The sequence below is a fragment of the Ambystoma mexicanum genome, chromosome 8 (genome assembly GCF_040938575.1).
Source record: "Ambystoma mexicanum isolate Mex_15411 chromosome 8, UKY_AmexF1_1, whole genome shotgun sequence".
Taxonomy (NCBI): Eukaryota; Metazoa; Chordata; class Amphibia; order Caudata; family Ambystomatidae; genus Ambystoma; species Ambystoma mexicanum.
This window is the reverse complement of record NC_090929.1, coordinates 753,249,455-753,261,499: the sequence shown is the minus strand read 5'-3', so window position 1 is coordinate 753,261,499 and position 12,045 is coordinate 753,249,455. Positions and strand designations below refer to the sequence as shown.

The window sequence follows — 12,045 nt, the reverse complement described above, 5'->3', positions numbered from 1 at the left end:
CAGCCCTGATGCAGAGGGATTGACCTGTGGATCTGAGCCTGACGTGGGAGTGACACCTCCACGTGCATATCATGCAGGAGGAAAGCATTCACCCGGAAGCAGTGACGCAGAAGGGATGGGCACACCACAGGGAACCCCAAGGCCAGGCACACAGCAAGCACGAAGCCCGCATGTGTGTCGTGTCCGCACACCACAGCTGGATGAGGACACGCCACCATATGGCAACCCTGACGACCGGCACTCGGAGCCAGACAGCCCAATCCAAGCCGGAGCCATGTCCCCTTGCAGCCCCCCGCCCTCCATGTCAGCGCACAAGTGGCAGGCCGGCACATACCACACCAGAGGTGCCCTTCATCACCGGAGCAGCAGTCATGGGCCGACTTGATGTGATTGAGGCCAAGCAGGCCAAGGTGGAATCAATGGCCAAGGTGCACAGCCGGCACATCAAGGCAATCAGTGCATCGATACGCCATGGGTGCAAATACATAGCGCGTGACAATGCCCGCACACGCAGAGTCGTGGAACAGTGTACCGCTGCCCTGACAGGGTTTGGACAAAGAGTGAGGGAGTTGTGTTAGGCTGTGTCAGCACTTGCAGAGCAAACTAGGGAGGGTAACAACCTCATGAGACAACACATGCAGGCAACCGGGTCAGTGCCTTCGACATCAAGCACGCCCACAGAGGGATCCCTAGAGCCATCTCCTAGGTGCCGGTCTATGCACCACCTGCGGTCTCACACACCAGAGGGGCCCGGACAAGGGAAGCGCCCACGACCATCCTAGTCGTACATGGCATCGTTCTTGTTGCCCTGATGGGACACATGCACCTATCTGCACAGTTGTGGGGAGTTCACTGGGGGGAAAGGGGATTGTGTGAGGCTGTGTCAGCACTTGTAGAGCAAACTAGGGAGGTAACAACCTCATGAGACAACACATGCAGGCAACCGGGTCAGTGCCTTCGACATCAACCACGCCCACAGAGGGATCCCTAGAGCCATCTCCTAGGCGCTGGTCTATGCACCACCTGCGGTCTCACACACCAGAGGGGCCCGGACAAGGGAAGCGCCCACGACCATCCTAGTCGTACATGGCATCGTTCTTGTTGCCCTGATGGGACACATGCACCTATCCGCACAGTTGTGGGGAGTTCACTGGGGGGAGGGTGGATTGTGTGCTGGGGGTTCACTGGGGGGAGGGGTGATTGTGTGCTGGGGGTTCACTGGGGCAGGGGGGATTGTGTGCTGAGGGTTCATTGGGGGAGGGGTGTTTGTTGGACTGAAAATAAATCACATTTGAAAAATCACAAGGCATGGAGAGTAGTGATGGTTGACAAATACAATTTAATGTTGAAGTGACATCTGTTCAATTTACCCATCACCCGTGTTAGAAAAATGCATCAATCAATCCCTGTCTGGCCAACCTCCCCTCCCTCAGCCCAAACCTTTGTGCATGTGCAACACCTTCTGGCACGTCATCACCCTCACTCCCATCCTCAGGTGGCTGCACATGAGCATCAGGGGGCAGTCGCACATTTCAGCGACAGCAGATGTTGTGCAGCATGGCACATGTCAGTACGATTTTGCCAACTTTTTCTGGTGCATACAACATTGCTTCTCCCGTGCGGTCGAGGCACCGGAAGCATGCCTTCAACAGTCCAAATGCCCTCTCCACGCAGATCCGTGTACGAGCATGGGCAAGGTTGTATGCCCGCTCCGCTGCCGTGTGTGGATGACGCACCGGGGTCATGAGCCACGTGTACTGTGGATATCCAGAATCACCTGCAAGGGAGAGACAGTCGGTATGGGGATAAGGTAAATCCAGTGGGTGTACAGAGCTCTGTCATCAGTGTCATTTTGCCATACTTGTCATTAGGTCAACAACATTGTGGAGTGTGCTGTTCTACAGACACAAATGAATCAATGAGGTACTCTCAACTTGGTACGCCTATGTTTCTGGATGTAACAGTACTCATTCACTTGTCACTGGGTAAGGGGGCCATTCCATCTCCTTCTGCATGACAGAAGTGGCTGCGTCATGTGTCATTGCAATTCCATTTGGCTGCAGTTCCATTTGCTGGTTGTCACTATTCTGTACTGTTCTCCATGCATTTGCTTGCCCATTCTGGGGACAGTGTTCGTGGAATGTACATTGCCATTACTTAGGCTACTTATGTGTGGTGCATTTGTGGATGTGCCAGTTTATGGGTTGGAATTTCATTACTGTCGGGTGGGCAGGGTGGGATTTCTGTACTGTCTCAGTGTTGGGAGCCATGGTGCTACTCACACAGGATGCTTTATAGTGGTGGGGCTTCCGTATGTCACTGTGCCGCCACATGTCTTTTACATCCTGCATGGGTGTGTTCTGCTGTGTTGGACATGTCCAAGGTTTGTCGTGCAAGCTGCTTGAATGTGAATGGTGCAGTAATGGTGCTGCCTATTGGGAATCATGGATTTCGTGACAGGCACCATCAGTTGTGGATTGACATGCATTATGGTATACATTTGTACTCACCCAGCAGCCATGTGTTTTCGCCTTGGTGCCTTTCCATGTACGCCATCAGGGTACTGTTGCGCAGGACCATGGAGTCGTGGGTGGATCCTGGGTAGCGGGCACAGCAGTGGCTGAAGGTGAGATTAGACCCACATGTCATCTGCACATTGAGGGAATGGTACTGTTTCCGGTTTCTGTAGGCTGCCTCATGTGCCTGGGGTGTTACGAGTGCCACATGTGTGCAGTCCAGGGCTGCTATTACATTTGGGACTTGGGCAATGGCATAGAATTGACCCTTCAGCTGGTGCACCTGTGCCTGTGTGGCTGGCAATGCAATGTGCTTGTTTACATGATTCAACACTGCATCGAGCAGCTGTCCCAGCATGGCACTGAATGTGGACTGGGCCATTCCATGCATCATGGCAACGGTATGTTGGTAGCTGCCAGTCCCAAGGAATTGATGCACAGACACAAGCTTCACTAGGGGAGGTACTGCTGTGCTGGTGGCTTTGCGGTTGCCGATGTCGCCCTGGATTGTGTCCAGCAACTGGGTGATGGTTGCCCTGTCCAGCCGATATTCCGTCACCAACTGGCCATCAGTCAGGACCCAAAGTGTTGGCCTGACCCTGGGGATGGCTGGCCGCCTTGCTGGTGCTGCTCCACTCCTCCTTCTCCTCATCGCCACTACCCCCTGCACTGCCAGGGCCCTGGCCTGGTTGGCTGGCCTCTGTAGCTCCAGGCGCAGCAGGTAGAAGTCAACATCAAGGCTCCCGGCTCCAAATGGCAGCATGGTGTTGGGGAGGGTGTGTTGTGCATGGGTGGATCCTTTGTAGGCCTCTGATTTGCATTGGTTTCACCTGGGCCCTTATTGCTGTCTTCTCCCTGCTCCGGCTGGTGTAATGGTGTTGGGAAGGGTGTGTTGTGCATGGGTGGGTCCTTTGAAGGCCTCTGATTTGCATTGTTTTCACCTGGGCCCTTATTGCTGTGGCCTGTGTTCTGTCACCTCCAGCTTTTTGCTTGAGGTATTTTCGGCGGATTATCTGCCACTTTTCTGGCGCTAATTGCGCCTACGTCGGACTCGTGATTGCTGATGCTTTAGCGCGAACGGTTACTGGCACTTTTAAAGCCGATGCTTGTAAAGCCGGCTGTACTTACGCCGGCTGTAATGGCGCCGGCAGTAATTGGACTCGTGATCCGACAGAACCTTAAAATCGGCGCTGATAGCTTTACCGCCGATTTTAAGGGTTACCGCTGAAGTCGTGATGAGGCCCAAAGTAACCAAAATCTCCTCTCTCTACAAAGCTGAGATCATTAGAACCAAACAAGAAACGTACAACGATAGGATTCAGAACGCTAGTTCTAGCATCAAGGAACTATTTGGAATCCTGAGGGAATTAGAATCTTCCATAGCCCCAGACGATTCACACCCTAAAAACAAAGATTGGTACACAGGCATCCAAAATGCTCTGGCCAACAAAATTGCCACCCTACAAAACAAAATTGCCACGAAACGACTTAACATCTATAGACATGTCAGAAACCTGAAAAAATGCTCACACTTAATACTCTACAAGAATTCAAATTCGCCCAAGTCACTACACCTGAGGTCAAAAAAATCATAGCCACCCTGAAACATTTGCGATGCCAAGGTGACATCTGCCCTGCACAAATTATTAAAGACGCAGCCAGAGACCTTGCCCCATTTATTACCAAATTAATAAACACCTCCTTTAAATCATGCTAGGTACCTACAAATCTCAAAGACGCCTGGGTACTTCCTCTACTAAAAAAGCTACTCTTAACCCCACCACCCCACAAACTATAGACCCATAACAAATGTCCCCTTTCGACTCAAAATCATCGACAAGGCAGCCTATATCCAAATCCAGACTTACCTCGAGACTAATAAACTCCTAGGGCTTAGACAATCTGGCTTCAGGCCTCTTCACGGAACAGAAACGGCCCTAATTGATTTGAAAACACAAATAGACCAAATTAAAGACAATAGACTACTTTTTTTGTTAGACCTCTCGGCCGCCTTCGACCTGGTGGACCACAATATACTTTGTGAACATCTCACTCTAGCTGCCAACTTCTCACAAGAAGCTGCAAACTGGACTAAGTCCTTCTTAAGCAACAGAATGATGATTTTTTTTCTCCTTCTGATGCTGCTGGCCCCATAACTATTACATGTGGAGTGCTGCAAGGCTCTTGTAGCTCTCCAACATTGTTTAATGTATTTACCAAACCTCTACTTGACAAATTGGACCACCTGGGTGTCATCTACACTAACTACGCAGATGACACGCAAATACTGATACCGCTATCTGGTAACTACGACGCTGACAATGCCATACTTAACAAAATCTACCTCGTCATTCAGGCCTGGATGGCAACCCATAGCCTCTGCCTGAATGACGAGAAGACTGAAATTCTTATTCTAGGTGCCACCACCAACATTAATAATCTGAACCCAAAATACATATCTTCCAACATACATGGTAACATTATCCAAACTGCTAAGGAAACTAAAACCTTAGGCTTCTACCTTGACTCTTCCCTGAACCTTAGGAAACAAGTTAATGCAACCGCATCAGCTACTGACTACACATGCAAACTCATTCATGCCTGTAAAGCCTACCTCTCTACTAACAGCTGTATCATACTAGCAAGAGCTCTAATCCTGTCTAAACGTGATTACTGCAACGGACTCTACGCAGAAGCAAATAAACAAGTAATAAACAAACTCCAAACTTTACAAAATAATGCCTTGAGAACAGCCTTGTGTATTCCAAGGAGAGACCACATTTCTGAAACAGGAAGGAACCATAAATGGCTCTCAATTCAGGACAGAATTTACTTTAAACTAGTCTCCATTTCCCACAAATGTCTCAACAACGCTGCTCCAAAGTACTTGAAAGACAAAATCATCCTAAAAACCTCGCTAAAACCTATGAGATCAGCAAATTCCTTTTGCATTAATACCCCGCGCTTTCACCTAAAAAGAGCTGGAGGCACCAGCTTTCCTGTACAAGCATCCCTAGCCTGGAATGCGCTCCCGCTCAATTTACACACTACTCAAACCTTCCATAGCTTCAGGACCAACACCAAAAAGTGGCTCCTCTCGAAGGACACCACTGCCTAAATTGCGCGAGTACCCTAATCTAGCTGCTCTCGCTGAACTATCTTGCACTTATTATTTTGATCCATTGCTAATCTTGATTAGATGTATTGTATCATGTGTCTCTGTATGTTCAGAAAATGTTTACACTGTATTCACTGCCTGCACTCCCTTTATGATGTATGTATTTAGCTTTGTGTCCTCATTATGATGTATGTATGTATCTTTGTGCCTTCATTATGATGTATTCATGTATCCTTTATTTACTAAGCTATCTTGTAATGCGCCCAGATACCTCAGGATGTGGTGCGCTTTATAAATAATAAACAAACAAACAAACAAACAGGAAAGTCTGAGATATCATCACAACTGCAATGTTCATAGATTCCCAGCAGACAAAGAGGAGAAATGTGTATTTTATATGTCCCATGTATCGAAGTGCGTCTGCAATTTACATATGAATGTTATACAAGGACCATCTTCACTATGTGTTATGCAAAATGGTGTAGGAATGCAATGCCTAATTTTACTTAAAAAATGCAATATAGAGACATACACATTCTACCATGCATATCTTTCACTGGGATTCCTTTCATTTGAAATTCAAGGGGACCTGCCTTAATCTAGTGATTGAAGGGGGAGTTCAAAACTGCTCTGAAACACTCTGTGCATTCAGATAAAAGGCCTGACACAGCGCTGGAATGTGCAGTAACACATGGAGAGCACACGCAAAGAAGCCCGTGGGCCTGTGTCTGGTGGTGCCAAAGATGATAGCAATACAACAAATGCCACAGGTCACAAATGGAGCAGGGGTGATTAATTTCAAAGGCCTCATCATCATTTGTCAAACACATTAATTGCATATAAAAAGGAGTATTTAAGCACAGCACCACCACTGCCACCTCTAGGGGAACATCTGCAACTCTACACTAGAAGACCCTGTTTCATATTTACATGAGGGTAAATCTTAGACCAAATGTTTAATCATTACATTGATTGCTGTGTCGTAATGCAAGCTCTGATAAACAAGAAATGTTTCAACTGTTGTTAACAACATAAATGTCCATTCTTGTGAACACAAGAATACAGGGGATACTAGTGATCCGGTCGACCATTCACTTTGCTCTGGGTATCACAATTCTTATGTCAATTTGCCCATAAGGCAGTACTGGGGTAATTATTAAAAGAATGCCATGAAGGTCCTCAAATCATTTTGACATAGCCTATTACTGCCGGTATAATGTAGACTTATTTTTGTTTGGGCCAGTTGAACTAAGAAAACATTGTTGGGGTAAGTAGTAGATTTGTGACAAGGAAACCCCTTGATCTAGGGACAGTAACCCTCTGGGCAGGGAGATTTAGACAAATTGGTCACCAGTCAGGAGCAGTCAAGGGGATGGTCTGAAAGAATAGACTAAACGCAGCCTGATGCTATAAACAGGATCTCAAGTCAGAAGTTCTTATGTCTCAGGAACATCAGATGTGAGATCTTGGCTAGAAATCTAGATTAGAGGCCATTAACAAATAATATTTTTAGGAACAGCATAACAATGTTAATTAATCCCTAATTAGAAAAGCAACATTTAACAAAATTAGATTGAAATCAATGTCTACGCAAAAGGCTGCAAGCATCCTTTTTAATTATATATATTCTACGCGACTCCCATATACTATCCTTCAGCACTTTAATATTCCAAAAAGAAATGTGAACGCTCAGAAATATTGAGGACATGTTTTAGTTATTGTGCGTCTTTGTGGCTTGCATATATACCTATTGTGAATAGAAATTTACTTTATGAACATTTATAGTACATTCTTCGACTCTGTTCTTGCTTGTGAAAAACATCTGTTTATGCCCCTATGGCCCATTCCATTGTATCCTTTTCAAACGTAGAATATTATTTATAAAAATTCCTGCAACTTTTTAGAGCTCTTTAAGGTAAGTAATGTTCATGTGTTTTCATCTTTATGTACTGGGCTAAAACCACAGTGGTGTCACCTATCCTGGTAGCCAGTTAGGAACATGATTGTGTCTTTGTACAGGCAAGGATGATGTTGAATGATTGCTGGCGTTCTCACACTTAAATGCAATTTCATTGCAGAAAGGAGGCTTGGACATTTGCTAACAGAGCCAACTTTTTTAAATTGTTCTTCATAGATTGATTTTCAATGTCAGTCAATGTTTTCCTTACACACCCGCACTTTGAATAACAATCTCCCTCATGGAACTAAATTAGAGCGGGTGCAACACTTTACATTAGTGGGAGTTGTCTTTATAGGAAACCTCAAAGCTTAGGCCCACATCCACAAGCAATCGTTACCAATGGCAAAAGAGAAACGTGGCTATTACTCAGTTGATGAAGTATCTTTTCTTGATTTCAACTGCTGCTATACTATGCATCTCTTTTGCCCGATATAGTTAGACAGGCTTTTAAAATTCAGAAATCTGGTGATACAAACCATATGTTAAAATAAAAAAAGTGGAGGATGATTTTATTAAGAGTCTGTTAGGCTCACGCATAATGGGCATGCCAGGGGTTTTACCTCGAATTTCACCAGAATCAGTTTTGTTTTCTTTTGCCTGCCACTTTGGGCAAATCTGTGTACAGAATTGACTAGGCGGATCACAAAGGATGTCTTTGCGTTTTTCTCACAGTCAGCCTTAATTGTTGAGATTGACAAGAGAAAGGTCTGAACACTGTGTAGCAACAGGGCACAAGACGTACATGAAAATTGCGGGCTCAGGAAGCAAAACAAATGTCACACTATCTTGTTATACACTTGGGCATACTGAAATCTATGCATTATGGATCTCTGAAGCCTCTGCCAGAATGTGGCTTCTCCTATTTAGATCTGTGATTCTCCCAAATGACAGACCTTTGGCTCTGTGGCAACATTCTAATGAGATCATATCTATATTCACCTTCTATCGAGAAGCAGTGGAGATGAAGATTAGTGTCTTGTTACTATGCCACTATGGCACTGCAATCCATAACATCATGTTGAAACTATTTCATGGCTCCAGTGGTTTTAAGTTAATCTTCCTGCCACTTTTTTTAATCTTAGATGAATTCCAGAGGACGTAGTGGTGGTTGTATTAGACATTTAAAAAAAAATATTGAATTGATCATTCGTGGTAGAGAGAATCTGAATGTTAAGTGATCTTCTGTCCTTCTTGTATCCTTTGGTAACGAGTTCCATGATTTGGCTATCAAACGGGATAATGTGGTGCCTTTGAATTTCCTTTTCTCGTAGTGTTTTATTTCGACGTGAATGTCGTTGCTTGATCTTAGGTTTCTTCCTGGTTGGTAGCAGTTGATTTTGGTTTGGAGAAATTTGGCTCCTTGTCCATGTAGTGATTTGTGAGAGATGCAGAGGGATTTGAAGTTAATATTTTTTTTTTTACTGGACGCCAGTGTAAGCTTATCTGGGCTGGTGTGATGTGGTCTCTACTATAAAGTCTCAGGAGTGGTGTTGCTGCAGTATTCTGGATGCGCTGGAGTTTATTTGTGAGGCGTTCTGGCATTCCAAGGTAGAGGTGTTTGCGCAGTTTAGTCTCAATAATACCAAGGAGATGACTGCGAGGGTCCAACTTGGGAAGGATAGGCAGGGGGGTGTCCCTCTAATTAATCACAGGAGGTAGAAGCATTTCTTTGCTATTGCATTGACTTGTGGTTCTAGTAAGAGTCCATTGTTGATGAGTATTCCCAGGTTTGATTATCACTGACGATGCCTCCGTTCAACCATTTGTAATCTGCCTGATACCCCTAGTATACACATATTTAATGATGGCTCCAACAAAACATCAAATTATTTTGAACACATTTAAATGTCATGCAGAAAATTGCAGAAAAAGCAACGATGGCAAAATTGTGTTAATATTCTTAACTAAATATCTCAGGGCAGAAAATTCTCCTAGAGTTACCATAAAATAAAAAAATGCTGTTGCAGGATTCTCTAATAGAGGAGTATACCAGACTGTATTCTTGAAAGGATAGCCTTCAATCAGAAAATTATTTATGCAGCTATTCTAAGTTTTGAGAATGTTATTTTCTCAGTATGACACGTGTAACATTCTTATCATGACTAAAATATATGCTGGAAGTCAACATTAGAAATTAACATTGAGTAATTTTAGAACGATGCAGTGAACAATGCTGGTAAACTTCAATAATTTAATGTGTGTGTTTTTTATTAGCTGCTTTTGCCAAAATAACCCCTTCCTCCAAGACATCTTTTTTCTTTCCTCGGGTGGAACATTTCTCTGCAATGGATTGCAGTGGCTCTTGCAAACATTCACTAGACAACGCCACTTTCACCTACATAGAAAGAGGCAGAGAGAGAGAGTGAGCTAGAGAGAGAGAGAGAGCACGTGATGGAGAGAGATGTGTGTGTGTCTCTATAAGAAACAAAGCAGCATATTGATGATTTGTGTTAAAGGATGTTAAAGTTAAAGATTGTTTACATTCTTCTTAAAATCCCTGTCCTGCAATCTGATATCGATGCAGCTTCTGCATGAATATGCATTTCAGATTGTGCCAACGCACATTGCAATGGAAAAGAAACATAGTTGGCTAATGTCATAGTTAAACCTTGAAACAATACATGGCCCTGTAATGTGCAAACAATTTGAAATTGAAAGAATTACAAATGATTCCAAACATGTAAACTGTGTATATGGCAGTTTACACGATTGGAATCATTTGTATTCTGATTCAGGTGTCTGATAGAAATGTACGCCATATGTACATTTACTAATAAGACTGCAAGAAGTTCAACTTCCTTCTTGCTAATGGCACATAAAAGTTTAGAATGCATGGCAGTAGAAAAAGCAACCAACACGATCGTCATTTCTATATGGGCATTTAGGGTACATGCGAGACTTTGAAACCCCCTTCCAACAATACACGTTACTAGTTACATCAGAGACCATCTTATCTCCTTGAAGGTTGCATAAAAACAGAACTTTAATATGCTCAAATTAGATAAGTTTGAGGGCTCATTTAAAAGTCTTTTTTACTCCTCTGCAGCTTAGCAGGGCTTACAACATTCGAAATGCTATTGGTAAAGCAGATGTGTTCACCTTTTGGTGAATTGAATCTTCCCTGCCTGTAGGACACACAAAGAAAATTCAAATCACCAAATCATCCGTTGTTCAGGTTGTTCAGTTTGTTACAACATAATCATGGGGATTCGGTAATACATGGGTACCCGAGGAGAAGATGGTGTATAGTGAGGAAGAGGTGCCCCCTGGTAGAAGAGTTTCTAAAGAGGAGCTGAAGGGAGGAGCAAAGAAGGATCTGCTAATACAGAGGAAAAAAGCGCAGGAGAATCCGGAGCGAGGGGCACTGTAGGAGCTGAAGATAAGAGAAAATTAGGGGCTGAAAAGAGGAGTTAGAGAGGTGCTGAAGAGAAGAGCTATGGTGGGGCTGCTAGGGGGGGGCTGTGGAAGAACAGAAGGAAGGGATATTAGAAACTGTGGTTGAGGAGCTTGGAAGAATTTGGAAGTGGAGAAAAAAGAAGAAGAGAGAATCTACAGGTTGTGTGAGTAAGGTGTCAGGGGCAATAAGTACATGGCGGATTGTCCAGGAGGCGCCACTGGAGTCAAATGACAGTGAGGTGCCTAAAGAGGGATTAGTTACAGGTCTCCTAGATTTGAGCTTGCAGCAAGATGGCGAGGAGGATAAGCAATTTGTGTTGGGAAGCTACAAGCCTAGATCCTTCAGATAGGGAGGTAGCGAGCGGGCCAACCAGAACACCACAGATTCAGCTGAGTGCCCTCCTGTCTTTTTATATCCCTGGGCCTGAATTTGAGACTAGCATGACTCCCATTAAAGAATAACTTATATGTTGCAGGAAAGACTTGAAACCTAGAAGGAGGAGACCTTCCACCCTCCACTAGCTGCATAAGAACATTCCAAAGGAGGCTATGATTGTGAGATCAACAAGGAGGGACACAGAGAAGCAGGAAGAGGACTTGTGAGAGGCATTTTACTTGGCACTCTTTATATTTTGTATATATCCACCTGCACCTATTCACCACATCTGCTTTATTTAATAAACTGCCAGAAGAGACAAGAACTGAAGATCTTTTACTACGCACACACTTTTGAACCTCCTTCAGGGACACTAACTTCCGAGTTTACCGTGAGGTCTAACCACCTCATAGTCAACGATTATTCTCACATAGATTACACTTTTCTGTTCAAATTCTTGGCCCTGAGGGGTTGATGTGGTATTCCTCAGGAACATACCACTAATTAAGAAGCATGAAGACAATTTAAGTGCACCTGGCCTGTTTTTGATCACACTTGGCTTTGTGGCAAATGACAATACCAGTATGTATTTTTCTCACTCCCCTTACATTATGCAAACAGATGCCTGCTGGTTTTTCATAGGTTTGTGCATTTCAAAGCATTTCTTAACGAAGCTTTT

General features: G+C 44.3%; 1 protein-coding gene across 15 annotated transcripts in view; it reads right to left on the bottom strand.

Annotated features, from left to right (window-relative positions):
• The window catches only part of SORBS1 (sorbin and SH3 domain containing 1), an 862,221-nt gene that overhangs the window by 741,585 nt on the left and 108,591 nt on the right, over positions 1-12,045 (bottom strand). The window lies entirely within an intron of this gene.